Source organism: Hypanus sabinus, chromosome 5 (assembly GCF_030144855.1).
Source record: "Hypanus sabinus isolate sHypSab1 chromosome 5, sHypSab1.hap1, whole genome shotgun sequence".
Lineage (NCBI taxonomy): Eukaryota > Metazoa > Chordata > Chondrichthyes > Myliobatiformes > Dasyatidae > Hypanus > Hypanus sabinus.
The window spans coordinates 138393590-138405984 of record NC_082710.1 but is presented as its reverse complement, the minus strand read 5'-3'; positions in this window follow the sequence as shown (position 1 = coordinate 138405984).

Sequence of the window (12395 nt, the reverse complement as noted above, 5' to 3'; positions counted from 1 at the left end):
GAAACATACTTACACAGCTTAAAGTCCAAATGTTCTAGGGGTTTTCAATGACTTTTGACAGTAAACTCATTACAGCATACTAAAAGAAGTAATTAGTCGGGGAGAATTAAGTGAAAGCAGAGAAAGTTGGAAATGATTTTCAGATCAGGCTGTATCCATGGAGAGAGCATTTCAGGTCTATGATCCTGGAAAACATTTGAGGTATAAATGTGGATTTTTGTTCTGGAGTTGCTGCTTGGAAATTCAATAGAGTGTGAGGATTGAGACCTATCAGACTGACGTTACATGTCGAAGGACTTCCCTTCATGTGCTGTACCAGTGTACACAAGTGAGATCAAGTGAGACAGACTCTGGGGATAAAAGATCCATGAGGGGTCATGGACTGGAAGGGGAGTCAGGGAGTGTGTCAGCTGTCAACTTTCAGTGGTGATGAGGCCTCTGATAACTGGTCATTTTATGCATTGCTATATTCTATTATTCATGCTCTAGATATCTTCCCTCTCTCTCAGCACTCCAAAATAAAAAAAATGCTTTACTTATAATACCACAAAGTCACTGAGATAATTTTTATACATCAATAGATCTCTAGCTCTCTGGATACTAAGGGCACAAAAAGATGCTAGGATAGTACAACAAAGTGATACTGATTTCAGAGTCAAACCTATTGTCATATGCACATGTATGCACAGATACAATGAAAAGCTTACTTGAGGCTACCATCTGGGTAGCCTCCAGACTGTTGGCATGAACATCGATTTCTTGAACTTCCGGTAATGCTTGGCCCTTCACCATCATCCATCCTATTTTCCCTCTGTCACCTTATCTTCTTGCCCACCCATCACCTCCTTCTAGTGCTTATCCCCCTTTTCTTTCTTCCATGGCCTTCTGTCCTCTTCTATCAGACTCCCCCTTCTCTGGCCCTGTATCTCTTTCATCAATCAACTTCTCAGCTCTTTATTTCATCAGGTTTCACTTATCACCTCGTGTTACTCTCTCCCCTCCACCCACCTTTTAAACACACTCAGCAGCAGTTTTTCTCCATTCCTGCTGAAGGGTCTCAGCCTAAAAAATTGACTGTACTCTTTTCCATAGATGCTGCCTGGCCTGCCGAGTTCCTCCAGTATTTTGCGTGTTTTGCTTGAAGCAGCATCACAGGCACATAGCAATAGAGACACAATCTTCACCAGAAGAACATACATTAAGCATAAATTATACAAGATTTATACAAAAGCCAACACAAGAAAAAAGCCGAAAGTCCATTGTAATGCAAAGTGATCATAATGTTGCTGTACTGAGGTAATGATTTAGGTTGCACAGTTTGGTTCAAGAAACTATTGGTTGAAGAGAAGCAGTTGTTTCGAAATTTGGAATTTTGGACTTTAGACTTTTGTAGCTCTTAACCAATGGTAGCTATGAGAAGATGGCTTAGCTCGGATGGGTGAAGATTGTTGATGATAGATGTGCCTTCTTTAAGCAGCTTCTCCTGTAGATGTTATCAATGATGGGGAGGGATGTACCCATGACGTATTGGGTTGAATTCACTACTCTTTACAGCTTGTCATATTTCCGCACATTAGAATTGCTGTACCTGATCATGATGCCATCTTGGTAGCAAAAGATCAGCCAGGATCTTGATGAATGGGGAAGTAGGATCAAAGAGCCCTGTGGTCTTTTCCTATTTCTAATCATTAAGGCTCTTTCCACATGTAGTACAGGACAGAACAGTGAAAGCTAATAACCAATGGACTCACTTGCATGGACTCTTCAAATCATGTTCTCAGTATGTGTTGCTTATGAAACCCCTTTTTACTGGGGACCTCTGGAAATGGCACGTTAGCCCCTCGTTAACAGCCACCGGGCTCAGTGCCGAGAAAACCCACCTTTTTCTGGCTTCATATGTCAAGGATGTATATGACTTTGGTACCACCAAATTCATGAGATTGGAATGTCTCCCCCATCCAGACCCTGGTTTGTGAGAATGCTGTATGATTTACTGCCCTGGCAATAGCCTGTCACTATAAAATAACAGATTACATACTGCATACAATTATAAATAAGTGTATTTATGAATGTTAATTTAACCAAAGAGTTAGTAAAGAAAAGAAAGAAAAAAAAACAAAAAAGGGACATTACAACTAAACAGTCAAATATGCAAGTCAAATCTTTCAAAAGCCATATTCATCAATCCTCGTAGACCTCTACACCTCAGATCCATTGAATCGTGTTTTCCCACCGGATCGCAGCCTATGACTTGTACTATCCAATGTCTTTTCTCTTCATCTCCCACCAAACAAAGACAAAGACGCACATTGGTGTTAGTCACAAAAGCCACTCCCCCAGCCTTCTCTAGAACCTTCTCCCCATTCCACTCTCCTGATTGGATGAAGCATTCCCGAAGCATTCCTTATCTTTAACAGTAACCCAAAGACTGCTACTACAGAAAGACAATTACATGAGATACCCTAGAACATTAGCAGTAGACCTTTACCAGGGTGTTACACTTGTTTATTTATTATTTTTTTTGTATTTCAGTTTCTTGTCTTCTGCACTCTGGTTGAATGGCCAAGTTAGATGGTCTTGCATTAATTCTGTTATTATTATTATTGTATAGATTTATTGAGTATGTCCACAAGAAAATGAATCTCAGGGTTGTATATGGTGACTTATATTCACTTTAATAATAAATTTGGATAAACCTTTGAACTTTGAGTGAATAGGGATGTTGATTGTGCCAATATAATAACCGGGAACTGCAGACAAAGCTTCAAAGTAGAGACATGGAGTGCAGCAGTGATGACACCCAAGTATAGGGAACTTCAGTATTTTATGTTAGAGCATGCATCCATTGTCATAATAGAAAATAGGATTTAGACCTGTAGGTAATCGTTATACGTCTACCCTAACAACCTCTAAAAAAAAGACAGGAAGCAGATGTTGCATATCATAACTCTTCAATGAGCAATGTGACCAAAATTACAATCATTTCAATCTGCTCCGACTTGATAAGTTGGAGCTGCAATTGGGTTTGGAGTGGAGTTTGGGAGAGTCAATGGCTAAGATTAGGGGTGGGGAGGGGAGATTCAGATAATCAGAGGATGTGAAGTGTGATTGATGGGTAGGGGAAGTCAAGAGGTGTTTTGGAACAGGTATGAAACAGTGGAATGAGGTAAAGTGGTGCAAAAGTGTGAGTCTCAAAAAAGATTTGGGACATGGATAAAGCGTGAAGGAAATATTATTGTATCTTGTTCTTATAATGACGCAGAGCAGGAGAATCAACCCATCAAGTCAATACCAACCCATTGGAAAGTGAACCCATTAGTCTCATTTCACGTCTTGTTTTTCTGTATCCCTGCAACTTCTCTCACACACCGCTCAACTCTATTTTGATTCTATTTGGACTCCATTTGGAATTCATTGTTAACACTTTATATGGTTTGGCTGCACTGCAACACTATATTCTGCACTGTTTTACTACTTCAATATACTTTTGTATGACTTGATCTGCCTGGATGACAAACGCTTTTCACTGTATCTTGGTACAAGTGACTCTAATATAATAAATCAATAATGATACAAGCTTCATCAGTGTTTTCAGGCATACACATAGCAAAGACCCAAATTTGCAGGTATTTGTGTTGGTATATATTAACCATCCAGGATAAAACATATGGTGTTTATAAATAACCAGTGAGTATACAATTAAAGCAAATTTGCATCTTTTTACACCTTGTATCAGACCTTCTATGATCAATGGTCAGAATTCTAATTACCACTCATTCAAATGTCAACTGCTTCAAAGCAGAGGAGGAACTGAATTAGATCAGTGTCTCAAGCCGGAAAGCAAGGCAGGCAAACCATTAACTCATGAAATCTTCAGCAGATGAGGATGTGAGACTGCCTTGGCTGCTGTGCTTTGTGTCTGTGAGCTTCACAGCGATTTGTGAGCTGAGACCAAGGCTTGGGCCTTCTCTGGCCTGCTCCAGGGATTTGCATCTAAGGATTTAATTTGGTTCAGAATGCTATTGCTCACTTCTATTGTTTGCATGATTTGTGCTTTATCCTCTTTCTCTGTTCGTTGGGTTTTGGTTCTTTTTTAAAATTGGGGTCTTTTGGTTTTCTTGCTTTGTGGCTGCATGTAAGCAGACGAATCTAAAGGTTGTATAACTTATACACTCTGATCATAAATACACTTTGAATCTTTTATTTTCTCCATTATTTCCTCAGCTATTCATACGAAGATGAAATATACTGGGCCATCCATTTAAGATCCAAATTCAATGACTCTTCTTGAATAATCAAGGACATGTAGAAGATGAGAAGTTATTGGGCTTTGTCTAGAAATTAATGTGAGAATAATTTAAAATTCCTTTTGAATAATATTGGCTGTGGGACAGTGGTAGCATTTCTCCTTCTGAAATTGAAGGTTGTAGGTTTGACTCTTTCTTAGAGACTAAACACTAAAATCTACTTTGATATTGGAAGTGCTCCTTTGGGACTATAAAACCTCTATGTACTTTTTCTTGTATAGTGTAAACAGTTCTTGATGGAATCTCTTAGGAAAAAACTACAGGATTGAAATGTTTTGATAATTCCTCTGTTGATCAAAGCCAGTGACTAAAATTGATTTTACAGGCATAACAATCCTCCACTCACTGCATTTCTCTCTGGAGAAGTTACCCTGATTTTTTTATAGAAGTTGCTGTAATTTCAGTTACCTCCTGAAAGAACTTTGTCTTCTAAGTTTCTTGCCTTGATTTACAATAGAGATGTTTTCTGTGATTCCTAAGTTCTTCCTTGATCTTCACTCATTGTCTAATGTGGTGACATCAAGAAAGTGATCAAGGGAGTATTCCTGCTTTCCTAGCTGGTATGAACCACTTACTCCCTGTTACACTGCTGCTATTTAAGGCAGCAATGAAAGCCCTCGCTCTTTTTCTATCCATACTGTTGTATATTGATATAGAAGGATTCTTCATTGTTGTTTCTGTAACAAATTTCTTGACCAGACAGGGCTGTTAGCCCTGAACTGAACATTCAAACCTGGAGGACAGGTGGACCACTTTTAGCCTGGCCTCTTCCTTTGACTTGTTTGACAAAGGTGACCCTACCAAGAGTCAAAAAACAAGGCCGTGACTCCAGCCAACATAGATCTCTGAGTCATTGAGGCACACAAGCCTCTAAACCATACAACGAGGTTGTGCATAGAACATAGAAATCTACAGCACATTACAAGCCCTTCATCCCACAATGTTGTGCTGACCATGTAACCTACTCCAGAGACTGCCTAGAATTTCCCTAGCGCATAGCTAAGTCCGCTTGGAGGACTACTCACCCAACATCACTAAAATGTCTTGTCTGGTCAATAACAAACTGTTCTTTGAGAAAGCTCGCTATGCACAAATGCAGAAGAATTTAATTGTATAAAAATACAAGGTTGCGTACAATTACAAGTCTAAAATTGTAATGGGTGCAATTATATTACACTGTAAAATTGCAAGACTTTCTTGCAGAATTATTAAATATCTCTAACTTGCTGATCACACAGTGAGTTACTTTTCCAACATAATGACTACTGTTATGTGATCAGTAGGAATAAACAATAAGTGCTTAGGTGACTTTTTTTAAACTTCAGTTCAAACATGCAAGATTTTAAGTACTTATTTCTGGACTGTTTGAAAACTTTTCATTTTGGGAGTTCTTTAAGAGGTATTGTAGAAATGAATTCAAAACCATGAAGCAAATTGAATGGTGTGAAATTAATAATGGGGTTACCACAATGTCAATTTGCCTCAACTTCCAGTTAACCCCAAAATGTAATTTTGCTTCAACTCCCACTTTTTTGTCACAAGTATCTGGATAATAAACCATTATGCACCTCTGTCCCAGATCAAATCCAACTGCTGCTTAGGAGATAATGTGTTGGAAGGATGAAATTAACAGATATAAAAGACGTTTTGGTGTTATTGTACTTGATTTATCAAGCAATAACCTGAAGTCAACTGCTGGTGGATTTAATTATTTCATAAATACTTCTAAAGATTTTGTGTTCAGCATTCTAAATGGAGTTCAAGATTTTCTCAAAGGTTAGAACACAAAAATCTAGGCTGGCAGACCTGTGCAGTTTCTCATTGTTGAAGGCGTGTGGGCTTTCTTTTTGGTTGAGAATTTAATCTGTTTTCCAAGATACAGGGTGAAAGGATTGCACTATTGCACTATTATGAAAAGGATGAAGATTGTGACAAGGTAGGATGAAGCTGAGTACATAATCCCTCATCAATCAGAACTGAGAATCAGGTTTAGATTTATTATCACAAACTTATATAGCAGGGTGTTGTTTTTTGCTATGACAGTGCAGTACAAAGACTTAAAAATACCATAGGTTACCAAGATTAAAAGACAAATAAATAATTAAAGAAAATAAATAATGTGGTAATGGGTACATGGTTTAATGGACTATTTGGAAATCTGATTATAGAGGAAAGGGGGCTGTTCCTGAATCACGATTTTCAGGTTTCTATACCTTCTTCCTAGTGGCTGCAATATGAAGACAATACGTCCCAATGGTGAGGGTTCTTATTGATGGATCCCGCATTCCTGAGGAGACTTGTGGCCATGATCTACTGCCTGAATGTATGATCCTCTGCAGCCTCTTGTGATACTCTGCATTGGAGGGTCCATATTAGCCTGTGATGCAACCAATCAGAATGTGCTCCACTGTACAATCATAAAATTTGTAAGTCTTTGGTGATATGCTGAATCTCATCAAGCTCCTTAGAAAGCAGAGCTCTAGGCATGTTATTTGTGATTGCATCAGTGTTGGGCCCAGAAGGGGTTCTCCAAGATGTTGACACCCAGGAATTGGAAGCTGCTCACCTCTTCCACTGTTCAAGCGTTAATGAGATATCTGTTCTCCTAGCTTCCCCTTCCACTCACTGCACTTTTCCTTGGGGGAAGTTAACTTTATTTTACATGGAGATGTTTTGTGGTTTCTGTTCCCTCACTCTTGGAACAGATTTTGCTTTTTGAGCACCTTGCCTTCTTTGTACGAGATCGTTTCCTGTGACTCGTAAATGCTGTTCCCATGCTTCACTTTTTGAGTGGATGTTATGTCATCAATAAAGGATTTTGTTTCCTGTGCTCTAATCAAAGTTCTGCATTGTAAATAAACAAGTTCCAATAAACACTAATTCTAACATTTCAAATCTATTAACTTGAACCAGTTTGAGACCATCCTGTTGCATTTTCTATTATCCAGATCTATCATTATCCAAAAAATCTTCTTTCACTCATAACATCACCTTTCAATTGTCTACAGCTGAGGTTTCCAAACCTTAAGAAAGTGAAATCCAACTTTGATTGCTAACCTTAGGCTGACAAAAAATATCATTTTCTGAAATATTCAAAGATTTGTTCACTTTAGAGCTAAGATTTTCAGTCATTGGGCATTGACTGTAATTGCCAATTTCTGCAGGGCATTGGGGAATAGGGGAAGCAACTGGGCATCTTCACCAAACAAGTAACATAGAGTAACGCTGATTCTAAATTAGAAAGCATGAAGAAAAGTATATAACTTTAAAAACATATAGAAAACAAATTAAAGAAAGGAACCTTTGTATGGAATTAACAGAAAAAGATAAAAAAGTAAACATAAAAATTTTAAAAGGTTCTTTCCTGTGACAGTTTAAACTCTGACTTTCTTCAGGACAAGATAATTTTTTCAGCAGTATTATCAATAAATTTTAATGTGTTGAAATCTTTCTCACTTCCAAGTGCATCACGCTCTAAACTTTTCAATCATCTTTACTGCAGGGCCAGTGAATAATCACAGCAAATTCACACCATTGCTAACATTTCCATGGTAAGCCTATCAGTGATTAATGGAACAAAGCAGTCCATGAAATAATTATTGAATTACGGTAACGTACCAGCCTGAATCAACAAGGAAAAATTTTGTTTGAAAATAAATGGTCCTACTCCACTCCTACATGATGATTTACCAAGATGTTTCATGAAATTCCCAGGGAACGACTTTTGTTTCCAAGGAAAGGCATGAACAGAGGAATAAACCCCTCCAAATAGAGCCATAGAGTCAAACAGCACAGAAGCAGGCTCTTCACTCCCATTATGTCCATGCTGACTGTTGTATTTATCAACATTGATCCCCTTTATTGGCAATTGGTCTGTATCCTCCTATGTCTTTGTGAGTCAAGTCTTTCAAGTGCACTTCTCAATGCTTCCTAAATGTTGTAAGGCTCTCTGCCTCCACCACTTCCTCAAGTAGTGTGTTCCTGATGCCAACCACACTAAGTGCAAAAGTATTGCCCCCCCCCACCCCCCCAGATCCCCTATCTCTTACCTCTTAATGTTATGGTCGTGACTCAACAGCGGCAGGCATCCAAATTTCAGAGCTTTTATTCCCCAGCTGCCACTATTGCTTTAAGACTCAGAGTGCCACGCTCCGTTATGGAAAGTTGGTACTTTGAGACCTCATGCTGATCACTCGGTGCTCAATTGTAGGAATTCCATTTCTAGTACTTCCGTTTGTGATTTTGCCTTTGGATTTCATTTGTGCCAACTTGTTTATTTCAATTCTAGAACTTATTCTGCAGTTCCCTTCACCACCATCCATCGCTCTCTTGTTACATTTATGATTTTTTGGTTAAGACACCCCACCTAAGGTAAAAAAAAATCATACTACCTCCTCTATTCATCTATTTTATAATTTCATATACACAGAAACATCTTAGAATTTATTTCCCATTATTGCTGGGGAGCACGATGGTGCATACTTTACAGTACCTGTGATCCAAGTTCAATTCCCGCTGCTGCCTGTAAGGAGCCTATCTGTTCTTCCTTTGACCACATAGGTTTCCTCCCCAGTACAAAACCATACCGGTTGGTAAATTAATTGGTCATTGTAAGTTGTCCCATGATTAGACTGGAAGATTGCTGGGCAGCATAGATCAAGCAACTGGAAAGGCCTACTCTGTATAATAAATTTTGCATTGCAATACATAAATAAATTAATTAATATATCACCCAATGTCACTGAATTCAAAATGCTGCCACTTCATTATTTTCTTCCAACCTTGTTCTAGCTTCTTTAGACAGATGTACAATACAGTATTCATGTCAATTGACAACACCAGAAGTAACCTTATCCAAATCTTTGGCTAAGTCTACACAAGAAAGTTCCACAACACAGGTTGTAGTCAGAGACAGGAACTTAATTACTAAATGTTCACAGGGAATATTACTTTGATAATTTTGTGATTCCAGATTGCAACAGATTTCTCTCTTCGAATCCTCATTTGTTTAGTCACTTCTTTAATCTTTGTGTGTTAGGTGATGTGACCAGAGGAAGCAGTCAGTTCTTCATTACATGAATCAATCCATGTGATTTGAAGGAAGAGTCTTCATGAATTTCCTGCTCTGCTTACCCACAATGGCTTGTGCTTGTTGTAAAGGTAACAAATGCGGCTCTTGCTTCTGTGTCGGAATACTTTCAGTTCAATTCTCACTCCAGGAACTTGGACACATAAAACCGACACTGATGTGTTCCAGTCAGTACTGCGATGCTGGAGAAGTTTACTTTTGGCTGATTTTTGGTCAATATGTGAAGACGTTCTTCTAGTTACACTCTAAAGAGCAGAGAAGTTGCCCCCTGTACCCTGGTGAACTGTGACTCACACAGATTATCCCTGCATTTTAAAAATGCTGTTCATAGGATCTTGCTATGCACAAATTGGTGGGCATATTTCAGAATCAGGTTGCTTATCATGAACAAACATTGTAGTGGTGATTACTCTTCTAAAATTACCTCATCAGCAGTAAAGCATGTTGAGGCAATATTACAGTGACTGTGAAAAAGAGATGCTAGTGCCATCTTCTTTTCATATCTGCCTGATTTTATCCCTCAAGTGCAAGGCTGAATCCCTTTCAAAGCGGCAGCGGCTCTACTAACTGCACCAAGGTTCCATTTGGTCTTACTCACTACAGTGGAAAAAATATTGCAGAACAGAAAGCATCAGTTATCAGTGCATGCCCTCATGATTAAAACTGCTAACCTTAGACGAGCCTTCTCTGCAACAATAATATTTGTCAAACTATAATTCCCTTTGGGACTCTGACAATGATGGGAAATGGGGGAGGGAATCAGCTTTCAGTTACTATGGACCCAGTGATAGAGAGTAGCTCAAAATATCAAGCAGTGAGTTTTTAAAAGAAGTATTAAATAACCATTGTAAAATGCTTATGCACAAAAGCAGCAGATTCCTTTTCTTGACAAAACGTAACCCACTCTACATATTGTGCTCCTGTTCTGCCCACCAAGCAATCTGTCTTGCTCACCTGTCTATTCATTAGATGATCTTTCAGGCTGTTTTTTTAAAACAAAAAAACACACTGCAGACATCGCTGATCATACATTGCACACAATATAATGATTTTAGCCCTTTTGGGAACATGACAATGTCGTATTTAATGCACAGTGACATAAATTGCAACTTTCAGTTGACTATCAAAGGCTGGGGACATGTAACTTGATATTCTGTTTTGCTGGATACTGCAGTGATAGTAAATAATTTTCTCAATTAATTTAGAACAACGGCCTGATCTGCTGATGTAAGACTCACACACTTATGACTCTTTTATTCAGGTTCCTGTATGTCAAAGACAACAGCTGAAGGAAAAGAGAAGACTTGCTGATCACAGCCTGCAATAGGAATTAACACTGAATTATCACCTTGTATAGAGTGATTTGACCTGGCATCTTTTTATTTGGTTAGGTTTGCTCTTGGCTTAAAAGAATGATCACTCCAGAAATTGATCCTGTCCTTGAAATCGGCTGTGCCTTTGTGAATTAATCACCACAGGGAATCTTTGTTAATCATGTGCATTCATAGATCTTCACTCAGACTCCTGGAACTTTTTGTCAAATGCATGCAATGCACATTTTAAAACTGTTTGAATATTTCATTATCAACAGAGGGTTCATTAGGATTTATGTATAAATGAATGAGTCATAAGTTGAATGGTGTGCACTGCAAAGAGTTGATTTTACAGCTAACAACATAAATTTATAGTCATTTTAAGGAGTGGAGTAAACCAATTTAGATTGGGAGATCCCAATGTAGTTTCTTTCAGAAGTAATTTTTGTGAGCAGTGAATATTTAATATATGCCAGGCAAGCAGAGTTCTTTGGTCTAGATCAGGGGTCAGCAACCTTTACCACTGAAAGAGCCACTTGGACCCGTTTCCCACAGAAAAGAAAACACTGGGAGCCGCAAAACCCGTTTGACATTTAAAATGAAATAACACTGCATACAACGTTTTTTTTGCCTTTATGCTATGTATAAACAAACTATAATGTGTTGCATTTATGAAATTGATGAACTCCTGCAGAGAAAACGAAATTACATTTCTGCATGCAACAAAAACATTTTGAACTCCGAAAAAAAGACGTTGGGTTGAAAGTTACTTTAAAGTAAAATACTCAATGTCTATTTGAGTCCTTCTTGTATTTATGAAAAACGCCGAACTTAAATTTTCCACCAGCAGCAAACCAAAAATAACATCAGCCAGCTGTCAGCCTGAAAAATAAAAGGACTATTTCACTGAACAATGAAAAAATATGAATACACATAAAATAATAGGCAATTAAAATATTTATCATACTTGGTTAATGGGATTTCTGCTCCTGGACCTCAGCGCACAGCGTCTGCACATCAGGGCTGTATGACGTCACCTTCATCTTTACACAGGATCGCAAGCTGTCATCTGTGAGGCATGCGCGATGTTTGTTTTTAATAAAGTTCATGTTGGAGAACACCTGCTCACTTACATATGTGGATCCAAAGATCGACAGGACTCAAAGCGCATACTTTTTAATGTTTACATAAATGTTTCGAACACAAGTTTGTCCGGTTTTGGAAGGTTTTCAATATCACTCCATTTGTGTTTCTGAGCAAGAACGGGCAACATCTTCAAGGTCTGCTGTCAAGCGTCTAAACTTGGACACCCATATGTCTTTGTCGGCTATGTCGGCCAGTTCCATCTCAAGATCAGGTTGACTCACACCTGCCAATGCAGTCGTATTCAGTAGGGAAGGATCGATGCTTAAGGGAGTGACCGGGAAGGATAATGTGTTTTTTTCCTCTCTGAACTCACAGAAGCGTTTCCCAAACGATGTTTGCATTGCGATGATTGCAGAATGTAAATACTCCGAAATTATCATGTCGTGACCTTGTTTGAACTCTCTCAAATTGGGGAAGTGAGACAAAGTGCCTTTCTGTAAATCTCTGGCAAGCACTGTCAACTTGCGCTCGAATGCCAAAACATCCTCCAACATGTGCAGGGCTGTACGTCCTTTCCCCTGAAGAGCTGTGTTCAGCGTG